Source organism: Vulpes vulpes, chromosome 10 (assembly GCF_048418805.1).
Source record: "Vulpes vulpes isolate BD-2025 chromosome 10, VulVul3, whole genome shotgun sequence".
In the NCBI taxonomy this organism is placed as follows: Eukaryota; Metazoa; Chordata; class Mammalia; order Carnivora; family Canidae; genus Vulpes; species Vulpes vulpes.
Genome location: NC_132789.1, coordinates 11,533,712 through 11,557,117, shown reverse-complemented (window position 1 = coordinate 11,557,117; position 23,406 = coordinate 11,533,712). Strand labels below are relative to the sequence as shown.

The window sequence follows — 23,406 nt, the reverse complement described above, 5'->3', positions numbered from 1 at the left end:
TGCACCCCATGATTTTGATCTGGGGGTCAGAAGGCTGGCAGTGCTTTGGAACTATAAGAGTTAAGCATACTCCAGCTCATATATGCAAAAAAACACAAAGACGCAGGGGAAATATTTCCATCTTTGATAAGGAGTGAAAACAGAGCAACTCATTTCCTAGGGGCTTGCGAGGGGCGGGAAGGAGCTGGCGGGGTTCACAGACCGCTCGGCCTTGGTGGAGCCAGCGAGAGGACCAGGGTCCTGGATGGGGAGGGGGCATTGCAGGGGTGCACCCAAGCTTTCTGATGGGTGGCATCAAGCATGTGTGTCAACATCTGTCGTTTTGGAAGAAATTGCAGCTTTAACGAGAGCGGGCTGTGGGGAAGGGTGGTTTTCGTTGTTTTTCGGCTTTGAGTCCATCTGGGTAAGATCCGGATGGATTTTAGAGAAAAAAATCACACAGTCCATCTTGGTGGGCTGTTTGGCAAGGCCGGAGAATGTTATTTCCCTTAAAATCCGTGCCTGAAAAATAAATTAAACAGTGCTTGAGTTGAATGCGATTAACCAGTCGTTTGGCTGGCTCTAGCCCACTGATGTGGGTTACATTCTGTGCTATTCTGATCCTGTCCTTCGGGCTATTACCCAGGCTGTGCTTTCTGCCTGGAGGGCTCTTTCTCCTCATTTTTTACTGAGACACTCACTAACACTTAACTAATAGTGTTTGCTGGCCAGGCATTTTCTAAGTGCTTTCTAGAACATTAACTTCTCCATAATCCTTCCAATAAAGCTATAGGGTTGGTTGTGGTTCTTATCCTTGATCCGCTAGAGGGGAAGCCGAAGTGACCCATTCACACTACACAGCTAGAGGGTCGCAGAGGTGGTATCAGAACTGAGGGACCCGGGGCACCTGGATGGCTCAATGGTTGAGCGTCTGCCTTCATCTCAGGTCATGATCCCAAGGTTCTAGGACCGAGTCCCGCATCCAGCTCCCTGCAGGGAGCCTGCTTCTCCCTCTGCCTCTCTCACTCTGCGTCTCTCATGAATAAATAAATAAATAATCTAAAAAAAAAAGACTCAGGGAGCCCAGGCCCCTATTCTATGCACTTGACCACCATGCTGTACACTTCCCTGACCCTAGTAGTGCCTTCTGGTCTCTACTTAGAGTTCCTGCTCAAGGATGCTATGTTCACCTTAAGAGTCAGGTGGCTTGACTCTAATATGATTACCTGTCCTCCTTAGGGTATGCGAGAGTCACAGAGGTGTGCCTTTCAGATTTCCCTTGGCCCAAGAGGTGAGCAGTGCCCTAGAGCATGGCCCCCAGCAGTGCCACCTTTAAGATCCACCCTGGCTTCAGATGAGGTAACAGGGCCTGGCTGTTGTGATTCAGCAATCTCTGCTCTGGAGAGCCCCTCTGTTGACTGGAACTGTCATTGGAGGTCATTCTGCTTCCCATTCTGTCCTTTGCCCCAGTCCCAGTGTGGGCCTGTCCACATGCCTTTTGTGTTTCTGGTCCCCAACTCTGTGCCTGGTAGATGCTCTATATTTGTGATGGGGTAATATTTTTAAAACACTAAGTGAATTTTTTTTTTTTTTTGTATTTTGGTGTTTACTGTCAGGCTTCAGGGTAGCCCTGCTCCCCAGTTTGGCCACTCCCTACCACCATTTGAGCAAGGTCTTTGGTATCGATTTCTTCATAGAAAAGCTGAGATTGCAGAAAATGAAAGAATGTGGAGTTTTATCTTGACTTTTGAAATTCAAAATCCTACAACCTTTAATAAGGGAACTCAGGTCATAGGTAATATGTTTGGTTTTGATTATGAGTAAGTGTGAGTTCTCATATCCGCAGCCAACATGCCACATGTTGAACATCCAATCTGCAGGGCCCTGAGACATTGCTGGGTCGTAGTACAACTTTCCCCTCTGAACAACTCCCCCTTCCATTGTCTCAGACACTTGTGAGATGGAGGGTGATGGAGATGGAGGATGGGGCCCTGAGTATCCCCATGATGTGTGGTGGTCCAGAAGACCTCACATACTCTGAGCAGGTGAGGTGGAATGGGACCAGCATCAGTTTGCCACTGAGCTGGGTGATTGAAAAACAGGTTGAAAATGGTCTATGAACTTCTAGCTTGATTTAGGCTTGGCTCAAATGTCACTCTTTGGAAAGCTCTCCCCAGCTTTGGATCAAAGTCTCAGTTATTCGCCAACTTATGAGTCTATTTCTTCCCATTTATCATCATCAGAAATTGTCTCCCCTGTTTATTTACTTGTTTAGCATCTCTGTTCCACCTCAAAGGTAAACTCCACAACTACAGGACCAGGTGGTCTTGTTCATGGCCTCACGTCCAGTGCTTGGCCCAGGACAAGCCACATCTGCATCGTGTGGGAGGCACTCAACAGTCTAGAAGGAATAAATGAAGTCCGCTTGGTCTTTAGAATAAAGTCCAAACATGCAGTGTGTTAATGCAGATCTCTTATTGGCAAATAGGTGAATGGATCCATTTAGAGGGGTGTGTGTGGTGGGGGGAGGACTAGCCGCTGAGATGTTGGTTGGGGTCAGACCAGTCTGGGAACAGGGAGACATCTTAGGCAGAGCCAGGACCCTGTTGGTGAACTTAAGAGATAGACATCTACATCTCTTGCTTGATTGAGGTGAGCGGTAGAACAGCCATCTGCCTGTCACACCTCTGTTACTGTGAGGTGGAGCTTGGCCAAGTTTAAAGGTACAGCCTCCTCCCCACCTACTTTCATTTCAATAGGATAAAATTCCTGATCACTTAACCTGCTTTATGCTCTTTTAAAAGCTCCTCTGCCGAAGCCACAAATCCTTCAAGAGCTACCCCAAATGGGGAACACCATCGGCTTGCTCTCTGCACAGGCCCTTGGTGGGCAGTAAATCAGCGTCCTTGGTTCACTCTGTTCTTAGAACCAGAGATGGGAGTTGCTTGCCAGAGATGGTGAACGGGCCAAGGGCTCTCTGGGGGGATGGATCTTCTCTGCAGAGAGTGGGGGTGTGGTAGGGGGGTGGGGGCCGCTTGTGGGCAGCTCGAGCGTACTTGAGAACATTTGATCTGTATTTTCTATTTGATTCTGGGACTCAGGGGCATCTCCAATCCCCAGCGGTTGGTCAAGGGGAGAGAAGAGAGGTCAATCAGTGTTTGGGGACTAGTCTGTCCTGGTAAGCTAACGAAAGACGAACAGCCTAAGAATTGTGAAGGTGAGCATAATTAATCAGTATTCAAAAAACCTTGATGAAAATATATTTGGAACTCTATGTATTCCTGAAGTAATCCATGTTTTTAAAATCAAAATGAAAGAGCACAGACTAGCCAAGAGAAACAAAAAATATATATACGGATAATCCCTCTACCTAGACATAACATCATTAATATGTTGTGGTTGAGCCTTCCAATCATTTTATGCATAAATATATGTGTTTTTTATTAAAATGGAGTTATACAATATATACCATTGTATGGCCCGTCTTACTTAGCATTATGTCACGACGTATTTCCTGGAAAATACATGGAGAGCCACATCATCATTTTTGATTGTTACATAAGATTCCAATGGTTATTTGGCCTGTGATTAAACAGGCATTTGACCAACTTATTATTGCTGATATTTAGGCCATTTCTAATTTTTTGCACTCCTGAATAGCAATGGAGTGGGCATCCTTCTATTTCTCTCTTTTTATACACGTCTGCGTATTTTTTTTTTTAAAAAAATCACAAATAGGATTTGTTATTTGTCACCATGAAATATCTGAATTTTCAATAGGTTATTGGGCAGCTGGATCATCTCCATCAGCTCGTTCAACATCAGCACTGGTCTCATCCCCAGTGGCTTTTCCAGAACTACTCCCTTCACTGTGCAGCTCCACGAGCTTTCCCTTGGCATTTTTACTGTTCTAACAGAGACATCATGGAGTGGATAAATAGACTGGCAAGCCTTTTCTATGTCTTTTCCAATGCCATCTGGAACCAGTTTACTGACCACTTCTTTCAAGTCATTTGTCTGCACCTCTTGAGTCATGGTTTCCATTGTCTTCTTCCGAATTCAGAGGACCTGTTGGTGCTGAGCATAAGAGGGTTTCCAAATCTGATCATTGCATTTCATAGTAAAACCAGCACAAAATAGATGAAGGAAATAACCGTCAGTAGTACTCTTGATATCAACGTGAGCTTCGGTCACAATCAGCCATTTTTTGACCATGGAGCACATTTTGTCACGAGTAAGATCCATGCCATGGAAATTAGTCAGTTGGTTTTTTACCTGACCAGCCTCAGGAATTAGCTTGAATTTTCAAAATGCAACTTCACCGTTCTGTAGACCAGCAAAGCTCACTTCAAAAACACTACCCTTGAGGTCATCAGAAGTGATATTGGTCCCTTGAATTCTTGTGACTAGTGTTTTCCCAATATTTCTTATATTGAGCCTAGCTAGTTGGTACCAATCTTTCTTAGAAAATGGATCAACCACTTTCTTCCTGGCCCCCTTTCTGCTGCCTCTCGTGAAGGTGCTGGTTCTTGCCATGGTGCTTCTCAGGGAGCCAAGAGGGCTCTACATGTTTCTGCATAATCAATTAATTTAAGTGGAGTTGCTGAGTCAAAGGGTGTGCACATTTTTATGATTTTTTTTGGTAAATGTTGCCAAGAAAACTTTCAAAAAAATGTGTACCAATTAAATTCCCACAAGATGTATTTATGGGAAGACGCCTTGATAGAAATTACTTTAAAAGCAATGTGTGCTTATGACAAAGCAATCAAACAATGCAGAACAATAAAATGAGAGTTGTTGCTTTAATTTTCCTTCCTAAAGAATATAATATTTTGACTGCATTGTTATCAGATTCCAACTTCTATCCAGTCTTGATCCTGCCAGGCTAACTGCATCCTCTTCATAAAATCTGCTTCTGGACTATAGACTCAGGGAGGGCAGAGGCTATATTGGTTCTGTCCATTTTTGCATGCTAGTGCCTATTTCAGGGCCTGGCACCCAATGGGCATTTGTTGTGTTAGTATCTAATTGTTGTGTAACTAATTATCCTCAAATTTAGCATGTTAAAGCAATAAGCACTAATCATCTCAGTTTCTGTGGGTCAGAAATCTGAGAGTGGCTTGACTGGTTAGGTCTGGCTCAGTACCTCTCACGAGATTGCAGTCAGAACATTATCCAAGGGCTTATCTGAAGGCTTGGCTGGGGCTGAAGGCTCCATTTTCAAACTGTTTCCCTCACATTGCCAGCAAGTCATGCTTGCTGTTGTCAGGAGGCCTCAGTTACTTGTGATGCAGATTTCTATGGGGCCCACTCAGGTGTTCTCACAACATGATGGCTGGCCTCCCCCAGAGAAATGGTCTAAAAGAGGAGGCAAGATGAAAGCTGTAGGGTCTTCTATGATCTAGCTTCAAGAGTATACACTCTGTTATCTCCAGAATATTTTCCTTCTTACCTAGGTCAGTCTCATTCAGGGTGGGAGGGTCTTCCACAAGGGCATTAATTCCAGACTGCAGGGATAATGGGGGATCATGCTGGAGGCTGGCCAACCCATCTACTGAAATAGGCTGAGTGAATGACTGAGTGAACGAATCACAGCCCCAGAACTAGAAAAGGCTAATGGTGTTCCCTACGTCTTCTAAGCCATTCTGTGTAGAAATGGGATGGGATCTCTCTCTGTGTAGAGATGAGTTTGGATGAAGCTGTGTACTTGCTGTAGAAGCTGCTGGTCTGAATGATTCTTGCCTTGAATCGGGATGGGCAAGCAGAGGCTTATAACTCAAGCCAAGACATCTGGGAAATTTCCAGCAGGGCTGGGGTCTTATGGTTCAGGCCATGGGCCCAGAGAAAAGCTGGTTCTTGCTGCTCTAAGGAATGTCGGGCCTGCATGTCAATCATGGTATGGTGGGTCATTTGGCCAAAGGAGGTCACTCTCATCATTGGAATACTCAGTAGTTTATGACCTCCATAAAGCTATTAGTCCTGAGACATGAGGGGGAAAGTGGTTACCAGCACCCTCTGCCTCTCTGGGGTCCATTAGCATCAAGGTTGTAAACTCAGTCTCAGGCCATGGGTGACTGCTTTTATTATCAATCAATTACTCATGCTTGTCAGCAAGTCTCAAGCTTCCTACAAGCATAGAATGTGGTCAGATAACCATGGGTGACTCTGGGCAATTAAAGGGATACATTTCAGGGCTCAGTTTCCCCATCTGTACAGTAAAGGGCTGTACTAGATAAGAGGTCCCCACATGTCTCACTTCACAAATCTATTTCCTTCATTTTACTTGTGCTGTGTCTAGTTCATGTTTTGAAATTATTTCTCTATCAATCAGCATTCTTTAAAACTTATTTTTCCTTCCCATTAATATTATTAAAGATGAGTACTTTTGTACAAAAAGGGACATACAACTGACAATCACCAATTCGGACCACCACAGACAGGGCTGTACCCGGAATATATGAGGGCATGGACAAATATTTTTTTGTAGAGTCCTGTCTATATAAACAATTTGAGTTACCTGAAATCAGCATGTCTGGGCCATTTTGGTGGCCTGAGTTCATGAAAGAGATCCCATGGGAGTGGTCTCTAGTCCCAGTTGCCCTCCTGGAATTAGGGCTGGCCATGGGGTCCTGTGACAACCCCACAGGTACAAGTCCTGGAGCTCCTCAAGGTATCTGGTTGGTCTCATGTGTGGGTCAGAGAGTCAGAGAGAGCCACAAAGGGGAGTAACAGGGACTAGGACCCATGTGGGTCCCATCCAGAATAGAGCACTCTGCTCAGACAGCAGAGCCAGGCTTGTCTGATCCTAGGCATCAGACAGGACTTAGAAGATTTTAAGGAAGGTAGTTCAAAGTATGGAGGCTAGGTCCGAGTTCCCTCTTACCAGATCTTGTCAGATCTAAGGGCCAGACTCACCACTGGAGGAGCACCATTTTTGTGGTAGGTATAAACGTTCTGGCCAAAAATGAAATAAGCATTTTTGTTCATTTGTAAAGCCAAATCACTGCTAAGGGAATAATTCTGTTTGTGCACTGGAAATCAAGAACGAAAGCCAAGGCTCAGTCTTGGTACCTTCTAGGATTATGGAGAACCAAACATTCCCATTGCTATACTTACTTCTCTTCACTGAGCAACCATTTTACCCAAGACCCTTTGCACATACTATTTCTTTTTTTTTTTTTTTTTAAGATTTATTTATTTGAGGGAGAAAGAGAGAGAGAGCATTAGAGAGAGCACAAGTGGGGAAGAGGAGCAGAGAGAGAGGGAGAAGCAGATTCTGCTGCTAAGCAAGGAGCCCAATGCAGGGCTCCATCCCAGGACCCCAGGATCATGACCTGAGACAAAGGCTCAACCGACTGAGCCATCAGGTGCCCCTGCACATACCATTTCAAAATCTAACCTCTATGAGAATCCTGTAAGGGAGTCCCTCTTTACAGATGCATAAACAGAGAATATGCAGGCGTTAATGGTCTCCAAGAATTATTCTGTAATCATCGTACCCAACATTCATTGAGGACTTCTTATGTGTTGAGCACTATACATGTACCAAGTTCCTAACCTTCACGACTATTCTTTGAGGTAGGAACTACCATCATCCCTGTTCTGTAGACGAGAGGATGGTGGCTCAGAGAGGTTATATAACGGGCCAAAATCAAAGTTTTATGTTGTGGAGATGGGACTTGAATGCAGACCATCTAGCACCAGCACCAAACCCTTGGCCACCAGTTACACTGCTTTTCTCTACCTCACTCTTCCAAGATTCTATGCCAAGAAGCATCTAGTATGCAGGTCTCCTGGAAGAAATGTGCATGGGCACACAAGCTACTCAGTTTAGTCTTTGGAGGCAGAAAACTAGACTTGGAATTACCCTTGAGGGTAATTCATTTGTTCTACCTCCCAGTCTCAGTTTCTTCCTCTGTAGGATGGGGATGATCTCATCTTGCTGGAGGATGCTGCGGGGATGAAATCATACAGGGAGTTCAAGGGGCAGGGGGAGTGTTCCTAGGGACTTGCTAGCATTTCTATTCTTAGCCGAAATTATCCAAGGAGGTGATGATGGACTCACGGCAAAGTCAGTCTTCATTGTGTGTGTTAGATGGAATTAAGCTCCCAGGTAAGCAGGTGGGGGTGGGGGTGCATGCTGATGTAAAAAGAAATGCTGATACCTTGTTTGGCAAGACTTGGCATGGTTGGAAGTGGGGTAAGTTGGAGATTGGAAGAACATATGTGTCTGTGTCTCAGGTTGGGTTTTCTGGAAGCAGGTGCTGAGGCAGAGTTTGGGGTGCAAGGTGTTTATGAAGGATCAACCCCATGGAAGAAGAGGTTCAAGCAGCATTGGACAGAAGGAAAGATGATCTTCAGTGCCTACCTGGCTTGATGAGGCATTCTGGAGTGAATATGGCCTCACAGTTGTCTCACATCGGAGACAAACTGGCTGGGCATTTAAACTTCCCTTGTGAGCCCCTGTAAGGACATGACCTTGGGCCAAGTGGCTCTCTGCAGCTGAGAAAGACTCAAAGGGTTTGGCTGCTGTGAGCTACCTGCTGACCTCCTTCCCTACAGCTGAACAGCAAGCCCTTCACTGAAGAGAGAGGTCTGGAAGGCCCATCTGTGCTGACCAAGCCTGCTGAGGGGGCAGAGGGCATCACCCTGAGAGGGTCAAATGTAAGTTTGGTTGACTTTCGGCCACCCTCTCTGAGTCCCCCAGCCCAAGTGGAATATGCTCACTGCCCAAGTCCTGGCTCCTTGTGTGACTGCTGCTGATGGCCATCGGGCTGGTCAACAGTCATCATGAAGCTTAACTGAGGGGGGATCCTAGGAGTTCCCCATCAGCCTCATGACCAAAAGACTGGAAATGGAAACTTTTGAGGTTGTTTGCCCTTTAGTCCCCAACATCTGAGAACACAGGAGGCCAATACTTGGCCAAGTAAGGCTTCCAAAGGCAGGCTGTTTCTGGGGGAGTGGAAGACTCCCCAGAACTCAGGGACTTCAGGGACACCCAAAGGAACTCAGGCTGAGGTCCTGCTAGTTTCTGCCTTTCTGCTTCCTTAAGCGGTTGAAGGGTGTCAGCATACTTTGTGGACTCAGTGGATTTTCAGAACATCTGAAGAGAAACCAGTGAGAAGGACAGAGTCAAAACTGAGAATGGTGACAATTTTGGGACAATCATTATGTGACAGAATTTGACGACTTCAAGTAACTGCATGACTAGTAGCTACAGTGTACCTACTGGTAAAATAAATAGCAATTTATTATTGCCATAAAATACTTCTATAATTAAACACTTCCATAAACAATTCCATAAAGCAATTAATCATTATTATAGCTGATATTTGTGGAACCCTGCTGGGTGCTTGCATTATCTAATTTCACTTCCCAATCCGCCCAGAAGGGCGATATCATTATTACTCCCATTGTACACATAAGGAAATTGAGTCTCAGAGAAATTAACTCCGTTGCCAAGTTCATGGTGAGCCATGGAACGTGTTGGAGCAAGTAACAGGCTTACTTGGAGCAGCATGGCATGGTTTGGATTTTTAAAACACAAATTCTAGAGCTAGGTGGCCTGGGTTTGACTCCCAGCTGTACTATCTATTTACTGTGTGGCCCTGGGCAGTTACTTAGCCTCTCTGTTCCCCATTTTCTCATTTGAAAAATGGGGTTGTTAATATGTACAAACCACAGAAGAGTGGTGAGATGATCAGATGAGTTAGTGCCTGTGGCTTTCTTAGGATAGTAGCTGGCACACAGTGGGTCTTTCATGACAGTCAAAAAACTCCCACCCATTTGAGTCCCACCATGGTGATGACAGAGCATGGCATCCTTTGACCACAAAACACAGGACAGAAGGGTCTCTACAATGTCATTAATAGTGACTCAAAGGGGGATCCCTGGGTGGCGCAGCTGTTTGGCGCCTGCCTTTGGCCCAGGGCGCAATCCTGGAGACGCGGGATCGAATCCCACGTCGGGCTCCCGGTGCATGGAGCCTGCTTCTCCCTCAGCCTGTGTCTCTGCCTCTCTCTCTCTCTTTCTGTGTGACTATCATAAATAAATAAAAATTAAAAAAAAATAGTGACTCAAAGGGGTTGTCCCTGAATCTGCTAACTTAGAGGTTTATTTTATTTTTTAAAAGATTTTATGTATTTATTCCTGAGAGACACTGTCAGCGAGCAGAGACATAGGCAGAGGGAGAAGCACACTCCCTGCGGGGAGCCTGATGCAGGACTCGATCCCAGGACCCCAGGTTCATGACCTGAGCCAAAGGCAGACGCTCAACCACTGAGCTGCCCAGGTAGCCCTATCTTAGAGGTTTAAAACAGTCATTTGCAGAGCTCATGCTTCTGCAAGGTGGGAAATTGTGGCAGGCTCAGCCAGGCGGCTTTCTGGCCTCTCTGGGCTCACTCATGCATCCAGTGTTAGCTGCAGGGTGGTTAGGGCTGGCTGGTCTAGAATGCCTCCCGCTGGCTTCTCTATGCCCTGGGTAGTCTCTCCCCAGCCAGCTAGTGGGGGCTTGTTCCCAACAGTGGCTGGGAGGTTATCAGAGGAAGAGAAGAAGCTTCAAGGCATCGTGGGGCCTTGGCTCAGAACAGGCATAGAATTGCTTCTGCCGCGTTCTGTTGGTTAAAGCAAGTTCTGTGGCCAACTCACATTCAAGGGGTGGAAAACAGGCTCTGTCTTCTCCCAGGAAGAGCTGAAAAAGTCATACTTTATCTCTGCAGAGATAAATCATCCATGTTTGCAAAGAATCCACCACTGTATGACCTACATTTGGGGTAGGTCCCAGTTTCGACTTTTCTGCTCCACTGTCATCATAAACCATTGGCATGTGCTACAAACACCAACCCTTTGGCGTCCATCTATTCATCAATCTCTTGTACTCTATAGTGAAAAAAACTCTCTTTCATTGTACGTGGCCCAGAGTGTAGCTAGAAATGCAACGCTGCCAGTAGAATATTTACCTTGCAACTTTGAGGTCTGAGACGAGGATTCAAGTACAATCGCTGTGTGACTGTGGGCAACTCACTTCCCCTCTCTGAAACTTAGTTTCTTCACCCATAAAATGGGACGCATCATAGTGTCTATGTCACAAGGCTGTAGGAAGGCTTACGGGGGAGGCAACTAGGTATGAAGCACCTGCCACATGGGCTGGTCACTAGCTCCACAAGAGCTGGGGTCATTCATTATTATTATTATGATTATATACCTCACCTTGGTAATTGGAACTATGTTTTCCTTCTCTGCTCTGGAAGTTACCAAGGCAAGGAGTAAGAGTGCTAGATTGTGACCTGTAATCATATGATGAGCTACGGAAGGCTATTTCAAACCCCATTTCCTCCTGCCTCAAGGATAAACTAAGACACCTACTTTCTCGAAGCTAGAAAAATAAGACACAGTAACTAACAACCACATGCAGTATTTAACCTCTTGGTGTCCCCCAGAGGGGAGACCGGCAGGAAGGATCGGGGCACAGTCTAGAAGTACAGCGTATGGGGTCCACAACCACTTCTTTGGCTAGTCTTTTCTTGTTTTTCTTCCCCCACACACATCTCCACAGTGAAGGATCCAGACCAGGGGGTCTCACCACAAGCCATATTTGAAGGGTTTGCTCAGCATTAAAGAAACGGTGATCTGGCCAGAGAAGCTTGTGCCTGGAGGCCTTCCAGCCCAGTTCTGTGGCTCTGGCGTGTGGGGATTTGTTTCCGATTGACACCCCAGCTTGGAGCCATGCACGCCAGCTCCGGATCAGGGCATGTGCACAGGTCCTTGCGGGGACTGGGCCAGGGGAGGCTGGGGCATGGGTTCCCACCAGCCAAGACTCTTGGGCTCAGCTTGGAAAATGTGCCAGCTCCCAGGATCCTGCCTGAAATTCCTGATCTTCCCTAATTCGCTCATTGCTTCTCTTAAGCCCAGAGCTCAGCACCAACCTCTCTTCTCAGACAGCACCTATGGGGCCAGGGAATGGACAGAGAGAGTCTGGCATCCTGAGCCAGAAGCACGGGCTCTGGGGTGGCTGGTTATGTGCTCTGAAGCCCCCTGCACCCTATCTGATCCTTTCCATTCTGACAGGTGGATAGAACAGGCATCATGATTTCCTTTCATCCGATGGGGAAGCTGGAATCACGATGGCTGTACTGACAATAACTCGTTTGTTGAGCATTTCCTCCGTGCCAGGCAACATGCTAAATGCTTCGGATGCTTGGTCTCCTTCAAGACCATCCATTTTTTCCATTTTACTAATGAGTTCGTTGAAGCCCAGCAAAGTGAAGCCACATGCTCCAGGCCACACAGCTGGTAAGCAGCACCACAAATGCGCTATGCTATTGTTCATAATCGTGAACATTTTTTCTAAACCTTATGCGCCAGAGGTTCAGATTAGCTAATGAGAATGCTATCCCTCCTTCCAATTAGCTGCCCACGTGGCGTAGGCTAGCAAAGTCCTCATGCTTTTTTTTTTTTTCTTTTAAATAAATGGTTCTAGGAATGCCTGGGTGGCTCAGTGGTTGAGTGTCAGCCTTCGGGTCAGGGTGTGATCCCGAGGTCCTAGGATGGAGTCCCACATCGGGCTTCCCTCAGGGAGCCTGCTTCTCCCTCTGCCTGTGTCACTGCCTCTCTATGTGTCTCACGAATAAATAAATAAAATCTTTAAAAATAAATAAATAAATGGTTCTAGTTATATATTTCTGCATAAAATACCAACCCTACCTTGGGTTGAGTGAAACAATCATTCTCTTACTCCTGTGATCTTTTTAAAGATTTTTTTAAATTTATATATTCATGATAGAGAGAGGGTGGGGGCAGAGACACAGGCATTGGGAGAAGCAGGCTCTATGCCAGTAGCCTGACGCGGGACTCGATCCGGGATCTAGGACCACGCCCTGGCCCAAAGGCAGGCGCCAAACCACTGAGCCACCCAGGGATCCCCACTCCCATGATCTTGTAGGCTGGATATACAGTCGTGGAAGACTAAGGATGGCTCGCCAGAGCTCCACAATGGCTGAGGCCTTACAGAGTGGGAATGATGGGGCTGGGTTGCCTGGAGCCATATGTCTGGGCCCTTGGTTCTGGCTGTCAGCTTGGCTCTTTGTTTCTTCTCCAAAGAAACTGGACAATCCAAGACGGCTTCTTCCCGCCACATGTCTAGGCTGGGAACTCTGGGACAATGGGGACCGTTGCATCCCTCTTTTCCGTGGACCCTCCCACATGGCTCATCTGGGCTTCCTCACAGCACAGCAGTCATAGGGTGGCCAGACTTCTTCCATGGAAGTCGGGTCTCCAAGATCCCATGTTCCAAGAGGTGCTAACAGAAGCTTCAGGGATCCTTGCTAAATCCTTGAAAGATCTCAGAAAGTCCGCCAACGTCCTCAGTGTAGGGGCCCTGGAGGTGTGCTACTTGCAACTCCCTTAAAATTGGTCATTTGACTAAGAACAGTGCTTTGGGTCGTAGCCTCTGACTGCATGCAGCATGCTGAGGGGTCACTGCAGTACCCCAGCAAAGGGGGACCCAGCTGAGTACCCAGATTGGTAGGGGAAAAGCTCACACAGCTTACAGGGATAGCTCGTGAACTGCCAGGAGGTGGACACATGTATTTACCATCAAGATGAAGAAATAAACTTTACCAGCCCCTCAAATGCTCCCACCCCCTGCCGGCAGTGCCTTCCCAATCTCCAGCCAGCCTCCTACCCAGAGATAACCATTATCTTGACTTCTAACATCAAAATTTTAATTTGGCCTGTTTTTTGCACTTTACATACCTGGAATCCCAGAGCCTGCGTTAGTTCGCATCTGGCCTTGTTCACTTTACACTGCATCGGAGGTTCAGCTATATCGTATCCATGTTTTCTGTGGTGCCATTTATTCCTGTTCATACTATTCCATAATATGGATGTGTCACAATCTGTTAATCTGTTCTACTATTGGTGAATAACTATCCTTTTTTTGGGTCATGCATCTTATCATTAAGGGACATCTTACAGCACGTGCTATGTATTTTATATGCACCACTGTAGTAATAAACTGTACTTTGTAAAACATATACAGAAATATGTGGAGATTGTAAAAGATGAGCTAATTAGAGGTCTTAGTTTTGTTTTTTTTTTCTGCCCTCCAGCAGATCATGCATGCACCAAACACTTATTCTGCTGGCTCTTGGCTTGAGGAACAGGATCCTGATAACATATATACACTGAAATAAGAGGTCATGCAGCGTATTTGGATGATCATTGGCTTCGAAATCAGACAGACCTGGATTTGTCTCTGTTTACTAGCCATGTGATTCTAAATAAAGAATGCCATTTCCTCGTTTATGGGGGTGCTTGTGTCTCTGCCTTGCATTCAACACGCAAAGGTTTAATGTGTACCTGCTGTGTTCCAGGCTTAGCTCCAAGCCCCAGGAAGATAGCAGAGACCTGCAAAATCACAAAGCAGTGGGCATTGCTGTATGGTCCGAAGTCTGGGAAAGAGGGAAGAATTGGATGCAGTGATCCGCTCTGGTGTACAAGCCAAAGAGACCAGGGTGTTTTTGGTAATTCTTGGAAATTCTTGCTGTTTTGAAAGCACACAGCATGGGGTCAGCTAGCGCAGAGGTTGCCCTTCCCTGGGTTTTCCTGCCCTGGACCTTCCATCCATCCAGTGGTCTCTCTGCTCCAGGGCTCTCCCTCCCCGGGCCTCTCCTCCATTGTGCGGTGCGAAGGCGCTCAGCCTCTGGTGGCAGGGGAGAGGAAGCCAGAGCAGCCGGGGAGGCAGGGATGGAAGGGCGGAGGGCAGAGTGCGGGAGATTTCAGAGACCCTGTGGTTTCATCAACTGCCCCCTCCGCACAGCCACCTAATGGTCCCCTGCTCCTCCCTCCCTCTCCTCCAGTTATCTGGACGGGGCGTCTAATTGAAATTGAAGACCTGTTTAGCCGTGTGCCTACACGGTCTGATCTCAAATGTGGGCTACCACAGAGTATGCGCTGGTGCTTCCTGTTCCCAGGAATCTGACAAAGTGATTGATGCCCAGCAGAGCTCTTTCTCCAGAAGCCTGGAGCCAGTCTCTTGCTTAAGCCCTGGAAGTGAAGATTCATCCACCACACCAGTCTCGTGTTGATGGAACCTAAGAAGACCGAAGTGCAACGGGTGCTCAGACAACCTTGAGAAACACCTAAAGGCTTGTGTAAAAGCCAGGATCTGTCCCGTAAGGCTGCCTTGCCAATAAGCCCTGAGATTTTACCAGCCCACAAAACCGTAGGAGAAATGAGGCCTTTCTGTGAACAACAGTATGCAAACAGCTCCTCATCCACGCCATCAGGGTAGGGCCGAATTAGGGGACCGTGGTCTCAAAACAGCAGGGCTTCCCCCCCCCTCATAAATCCACTGAAAAATCTGGTAAAAGATATAAATCCTTTCAACAGGGTGCATAAAATTGCACGTGAAGTTTTAATAATCCCAGTGAGTCGAACTTAGGACAGGGACTCTTCCAAGTTCTTATATTTGCTCATTTAATCCTTATGAAAACTCAGGAGGCAAATACTCCTGCTATGCCTATTTATTCAAGGTTGCTCGGATGCTAAGTAAGGGACGTGGGACATGAACTCTTGAGTCAGATCAGTGGCCCGGTTCCTAACTCCTGCCTGCTCCCACCTTGCAGGGGCCCTGGTGGGGAGTGATCAAGTTATAATTCTCTATGGAACTCATGATAACATGTCACACTTGTTAACATGTCTTGGTTTTAAAAATTCATATTTTACACCTTCAGGTAGATGCTTGTTGGTTTTGAGTGTCTGATGTCCTTTCCTGTGTGAGCCACCTCTGTACCCACGCCCCCTTTCAGTCCTGGTTGTTCAGATCGGCTGCAACCACTGTCTCGCAGGATGGGCAGGTGGTATTCTAGATCAGGCTAATGAGAGCCGGCATTCCCCTGGCCACAGAGATTGGTATTAGAGGTGGGTACACAGACCAAGCAAGACCAGTCAAGTGCCTGTGAGTGTGAATCAGAGGACTTTTGATGGAGCTACCAGGAAAGAGAAAGTCTCCTTTCTGCTGAGGTTGCTAAGAGATAAATGTTAACATTTTGGAGTGATCAAAGGAATGAGCCCCATTGAGCATGAAATGAAAACAGAGAAAAACATGCTAGAAATAACGCGAGAGTCTAGATGACCACTTCAGTTATCAGATGATCACCTTGGCCCATCCATGCCTGATTTCCTCTTGAGATAATATTTGGAGAGGAGTTGTTCTGTTACATAACTGAAAGAGTCAACAGACATTTTGTCCTTTTCCTCCTTTTTCCATCTCTAAACAGTCTGTCTCCATGACACAGATGGCACATGGTATAGCATTGTTCAAACAAGGAAGAAAGACCACATGGCTTCATATAGCACTCACTGGCTATGAAGACTGCAGACACCTTGCCCTCTCCATTATTTTTCAGACTCCTGGGGTAGGTGTTAAGTCTCAAATATTTGTTCCCTACATGCTCAGCATGTACAGCTTCTTAAACAGTAGGTGCTCCATAATTGCTTACTCATGTAATGGGATTATAAAGAAAGCCTTTGCTATCTTGGAACTTGAGCTGAACTTCAAAAAGTTGTTAGACGTTCATGTCTTTCTCTGTCCACTGTTTTCTCTTTAGGGTTATCCTTTCCCTCTACACAAGTAGTAAACACAGTTATCCTGTAAAACAGCTTCAGTGTTGCCCCCTCCAGGTTGCTTTCCATGATTTCTACAGCTAGAGCTGCTGTTCCTGTGCCCTGACCTTCTCAGGGCCCTAAATACTTATGTAGGTTATAGTGCTTGAAGATATACACTAACTGTGGACTAGTGTGACATGACAAACAGTGCCGACCTGGCTCAGACCTGTGCTGTTATCTCTATAAACTTAAGGGGCAGGGGTGGGAGGGAATTTATGTGGCTCTAACCATTTCCCTGCCAAATGAAAGGCCTTTACATTTCACAGGGTTGGATGTGCCAACATGGTCCAAGACCTGAGTTTGGGAGTAGAGCCAGAGAGAGAAGAATCCCTTTGTAAAACGGAGCATGGAGAATTTGGAGCTCTACAAGGTGGAGTGCAGAGGTGGGGTGGGGTAGGGATGAGAAGAAGGGATGGAAATCGAGGAGCTGGGGGCTGGCTATGAGGACAGGCTGCCACATACAGTGAAGGGCCAGGGGCCCATGCCCTCCCCTCCCACCCACCATGGGGTGGTCAGAGGCTTCAGGCAGCAGTGACATCTATTATTAATTTGAATTCAGAAAAACAGTGTTTTTGCAATGGAACCCCCACACCCCACCCCGGGTATCTTTTCATCTTAAGTAGAAGCTTTGACATAGCTAGAAATCTTATGAGGCTGGTTTTGCTTTTATTGTTGGCTGAATTTGAAGTAAAGCAAAGGGCTGTGTTCACAACTGGGCAGACAGTGTGAAAAAGGGGTAGCATAGCGATCACCACACAGAATGATTTAAATAAACCCTGACATCCAAGGCGGAGGATGGCAATGAGATCATAAGTCCTCTGGAAGTTGCTGACATCTTGAGCAGAGCTTTCTATGAGGCATGGAATGGGGGCTTAGATTTCTGTAAGGCACAGAACGGGGGCTTGGAGCCGTCTTGTGTAGAACTTACAGGCAAGGAGATCCCAGGTCATATTGTTTACCGTGTGCTGGGCCCAGTGGTTCTCAAAGCATATTTGAGAACACCAGCCGCAGCACCACTTGGGAACTTGCTAGAAATGCAAATTCTTGGTCCCCATCCCAAACCTACTGAGTCAGAAGCTCTGGGGGTAGGGCCCTAAAAGCCGAGATTCACAAACATTCCAGGTGATTCTGATGCGTGCTGACTTTGAGAATGATATATTAAAGCCAGTAGCTTTGTATTGAATTAATGAATAAAAAGCTATGGAAAGAGGGTACTCTCACTGTGGCCTCTATTTTTCTATCTATAAAAAGGTTTCTTTCTTTCTTTTTAAAGATTTTATTTGTTTATTCATGAGAGACACAGAGAGAGGCAGAGACACAGGCAGAGGGTGAAGCAAGCTCCCTGCAGGGAACCCGATGCGGGACTTGATCCCCGGACTATAGGATCATGATCTGAGCCGAAGGCAGGAGCTCAACCCCTGAGCCACCCAGGTGCCGTCTGTAAAAAGGTTTTAACTCTGTGCCAAATCATAATTCATCAACAGCCATGCTTCTAGCCCACAAGAACTGTGCTTGAGTGGCTTCCTCTCTAACAGCCTAAAACCAGAAGGCTCATATGCCAGGTAGAGGTTCAGTACGGCTGTCTTTGGGTCTTGCAATGAAAGTGGATATTTTGAGGCCTCCCTGGCCCCACCAGCCGATGGCAGATTGCCCATTGGAACCAAGAACTGTATTGTTGTTGTTCCTTGATGGGTAAGGAGAGGATAGTTGTTGTTATTCTTAAACATGTCCAGGGACTTTTAAAAATTGTCCACTCTGGCAGATTCTCCCAGAGAGGCACACTTCTTTGCCTGTCAAGTGAAGATATTAAATTAAGCAATTTTCATCAGATAACACATCTTCTGGTTCATGTAAATGTCCCACAAATCGCTGAGCTCGTAAGTCAGCCTGATGGAAAGCAAGCCGCTAATCTGCTTCACTTTGTAGATGGGTCCTGGGTGAGCAGGGAGCTTGTCCTTGCCCAGGAGCCCTGTGACAGCCATGCTATGTCACCCCCTCCTCCATCCCCTTCTCTGCCAGGCTGGAAGTGTTTCTTGGCATCCAGTCTCCCAGCCTCTGGCCTCAGACCTCATAATCACAGGAGCCCCGATCTCTGGCATCATACAGGAGAAAGTGCCGCATGCAGGACACACTGGAAGTACAGTTGAGATGTGCCTGACATCAGCCAGGAGGTCTTCCACGCTGCTTCTAACATTTTCCCCAAGCTCAAGTTCAGGGACCTAGTTCTTATTCTTGCACCAGGCCCATCGAATGTTGGCTCCAGCCCTCAGCAGCTGCCTGTTTTAGTTTCCTCATCTATGAGACCACAAGACAGCACTCGTTATGTATACAGCAGCATCTGTATAGTAGCATATATAAAATATTTGTCCCAATAAATTTGGTTGTTCTTCTTATTGTCTGCCCTATACTTTTCTTTTCTTTCTTTTTTTTTTAAAAAAAGATTTTATTTATTTATTCATGAGAGACACACACACACACACACACACAGAGGCAGAGACACAGGCAGAGGGAAAAGCAGGCTCCCTGTGGGGAGCCAGATGCAGGACTTGATCCCAAAACCCCGGGATCATCACGCCCTGAGCCAAAGGCAGATGTGTGACCACTGAGTCACCCAGGCATCCCTGTCTGCTCTATATTTTCATCTCTAAGTGTCTTTAAAAAAATAGATCACCCCCAGTTTTGGAGTGCTATGTACTACGCATCCATTGAGGCTTTCATTATGGCACCTCAGTTAACCTGTGCGACCACATGCTTTACATCTCTGTGGTTCAACTGTCCCACCTGTAAAATGGGACATGGTCTCTGTGAAGGTTTAAAATCGAACAAATAAAGCATCTAGTGGAGTGCCTGGTAGAAGTAATGCTTAAGAAATGGCCTAGATCTTACTATTACATTTGATGTGCTTAGATGTACATGACTTGGGAATTGAGAGCAGAGAAATATGACTTAGGTGGAGAGGGATTGGCAGAGGTCGGAGAAGAGATGGGAAGACAACCAGGGTGGAAGGCATGACAAGGTCACAGGCATGGTGCTGGGAATGAACGTGGAGGGTGTGTGTGTGGTCGGAGGACAAATATATTCCCCCGTACTGTCTCTCTCCTTCTTTCTGGTTGTATGGGCAAAAATGGGACGGGGGAGCCCCCTGTTAGGATAGAGGCACAAACATGTACTAAAAGGCCGGCTAGACTCTGAAGTGGTCAAATTCATGTAAACACGCCCACTGCCCTATATGACACATCCGTACTCCCACTCCAGCACCCATCACTGTGCCAAGCTCAGGGTAGGTGCTCACAATGTTTGGTGACTGAATTCATGGACAAGAGGTTAAGATCCCTAATCACAAAAGGAACCCTGCTTTCCCAGGCAAAACCTGTACCTGACCAATTAAATCCAGCCTATACCCAACTTTGTGATGTAAAAAGCAGGAAGGAATAAAAAATCATTCTGGGTGCCCACCTGAAACTTTGAGTGCCCACCTGGGATGCCATTCTCCCAGAATAGTTGGCATGCACCCACCCATAGGGTCACCAGGTAAGAAATAGGATGCACTGTCAAATATGAATTTTATTTATTTTTATTTAATTAATTAATTGATTAATTTAAAGATTTTATTTATTTATTCATAAGAGACAGAGAGAGGGAGGCAGAGACATAGGCAGAGGGAGAAGTAGTTCCCCCCAGGGAGCCTGATGCGGGACTCGATCCCAGGACCCCAGGATCATGACCCGAGCCAGAGGCAGATGCTCAATCACTGAACCACCCAGGCGTCCCTAAATTTGAAGTTTAAATAAACAACATTTTTGTTAGTGTAACTATATCCCAAATATTGCATGAGACAAAGTTATACCAAAAAAAAATTCATTGATCTAAAATTCAAATTTAATAGGGGGTCTCATATTTCTGTTTCCTAAACCCAGCAACCCTGTCCTCCATGAATCTAGAAAAACTATGAGCTTACCTTTATTTATTTATTTATTTTTTAAGATTTTTTTTTTTAATTTTTATTTATTTATGATAGTCATAGAGAGAGAGAGAGGCAGAGACATAGGCTGAGGGAGAAGCAGGCCCCATGCACCGGGAGCCTGATGTGGGATTCGATCCCGGGTCTCCAGGATTGCGCCCTGGGCCAAAGGCAGGCGCCAAACCGCTGCGCCACCCAGGGATCCCTGAGCTTACCTTTAAAGAGTCCCTAGCCTCTAACGTCCCTCTTCTTGGTCAACTACAGTCTAATGCTTGGTGACACAGATTTTATCTGGCATACAGTTATATCTTCCCCTCTGTTAGATGAAACTGTCAATTGTACATTGCAAAGGTAATTTCTTCCCCCTAAATGTACACTTACTATAGAAATCTAAAATCATGAAATAAACCATAATCCAACTATCTAGAGATAATCTCAACTTTCCATATTGCCTTTTTTTTTCTCTCGTGGACACATATTTTCTTTATATAATTGAGAAAAAATAATCCTGTACAATGTTTTTTTTTAATTTGGCATGTTTATTTTTTTGTATATATTTTTTTATTGGAGTTTGATTTGCCAACATAGAGCATAACACCCAGGGCTCATCCTGTCAAGTGCCCCTCTCAGTGCCCGTCAACCAGTCACCCCATCCACACGCCCACCTCCCCTTCCACCACCCCTTGTTCGTTTCTCAGAGTTAGGAGTCTCTCATGTCCTGTCACCCTCTCTGATTTTTCCCACTCATTTTCTCTCCTTTCCCCTATAATCCCTTTCACTATTTTTTATATTCCCCGTATGAGTGAAACCATATAATGATTGTTCTTCTCTGATTGACTGACTTCACTCAGCATAATACCCTCCAGCTCAATCCACATCGAAGCAAATGGTGGCTATTCATCATTTTTAATGGCTGAGTAATATTCCATTGTATATATAGATAACATCTTTATCCATTCATCTGTTGAAGGGCATCATGGCTCCTTCCACAGTTTAGCTATTGTGGACATTTCTGCTATGAACATTGGGGTGCAGGTATCCTGGTGTTTCACTGCATCTGTATCTTTGGGGTAAATCCCCAGCAGTGCAATTGCTGGGTCGTAGGGCAGGTCTATTTTTAACTTTTTGAGGAACCTCCACACAGTTTTCCAGAGTGGCTGCACCAGTTCACATTCCCACCAACAGTGCAGGAGGGTTCCCTTTTCTCCGCATCCTCTCCAGCATTTGTTGTTTCCTGTCTTGTTCATTCTCCCCATTCTCCCTGGTGTGAGGTGGTATCTCATTGTGGTTTTGATTTGAATTTCCCTGATGGCCAGTGATGCGAAGCATTTTCTCATGTGCTTGTTGGCCATGTGTATGTCTTCTTTGGTGAAATTTTTATTCATGTCTTTTGCCTGTTTCATGATTGGATTGTTTGTTTCTTGGGTGTTGAGTTTAATAAGTTCTTTATAGATCTTGGTTACTAGCCCTTTATCTGCTTTGTATTTGCAAATATCTCCTCCCATTCTGTAGGTTGTCTTTTAGTTTTGACTGTTTCTTTTGCTGTGCAGAAGCTTTTTATCTTGATTAAGTCCCAATAGTTCATTTTTGCTTTTGTTTCTCTTGCCTTCACAGATGTATCTTGCAAGAAGTTGCTGTGGCCAAGTTCAAAAAAGGTGTTGCCTGTGTTCTCCTCTAGGATTTTGATGGATTTCTTGTCTCACATTTAGATCTTTCATCCATTTTGAGTTTATCTTTGTGTCTGGTGTAAGAGAATGGTCTAGTTTCATTCTCCTGCACGTGGCTGTCCAATTTTCCCAGCACCATTTATTGAAGAGACTATTCCATGATTTTTGACCTAGCATTATACCGCAGATATTTTCTGTGTCATCAAAAATTCTGACACTGTCTTTTTGAATGAGAATACTATTCCATGCATGGGTATACATAGGGTTTTAAATTTTTTGATAACGTAAGTGACCCAGAGATTAATATTTTTTATGCAAAAAGTTGCTGTGCTACTTCAGATTTTTTTTTTTTCTTAGAATGGATTCTGAGTTGAACAGCTAAAAGCATCTCTTTCTCTCTCATTTTTTTCTCTGGATTGTAAAAGAAATTCATGTTCTATGGGTAAATTGTGGCATAGGCAGGGAAAAGTGTAAAGGTGATAATAGACCCTATTTGTAATAGTGTTACCAATAATGTGTTAACATTTCCCTGTGTTTGCTTCTGAAGACAATCCTCCTATTATTGCTTTTCAGATAGGTTGTATTATTTTATACTGAGACCAATAGGCAATGAGTTGCAAGTTTTCCACTACGGCATCGTCACTTGATACTATTTTTTAAAAGAAGTGTTAATTCCATACTTGTTTTTATTTGCGCTTTTTTGGTTTCCTGGTGAGTTGGAACATTTATCAAAATACAGTGTATGTTTTTGCATGAATGACACGTGCCTGTTGCCTCTACCGGCAGGTCTGATGATCTATCTGTCTTCATGCCTTAACAACCAGCCAGCTCATGCCCTTTGTTCAAGAGTGGGCTTCCTGGGAGTTGGGGCCATATCTGGTACTGTTTACCTTTCAGAATTCCCCTTCAGTGATAAGCACATAGTAAGCACTTTAATCACAACTAACTAATTACCAGTTGATTCCCTCCAAAGACCCCTCCAGAAAGAGATTATCATTTGAGGACAGGGCTCCGGAAGCCCTCTGGGAGCACCACCACTCCATCATCCACTTTGGCACACTCTTACCTGAGTTAAGATGAATAGTTTTTATAGCCTCCCGTGGGGATGTGGTAACCTCGCGAGGAGCAGTT

At 45.5% G+C, this 23,406-nt stretch overlaps 1 pseudogene; it reads right to left on the bottom strand.

Moving 5' to 3' along the window:
- Window positions 1–3,760: 3,760 nt before the first annotated feature.
- LOC112932907 (small ribosomal subunit protein eS1-like) lies at window positions 3,761–4,515 on the bottom strand (annotated as a pseudogene).
- Between the last annotated feature and the right edge of the window lie 18,891 nt (window positions 4,516–23,406).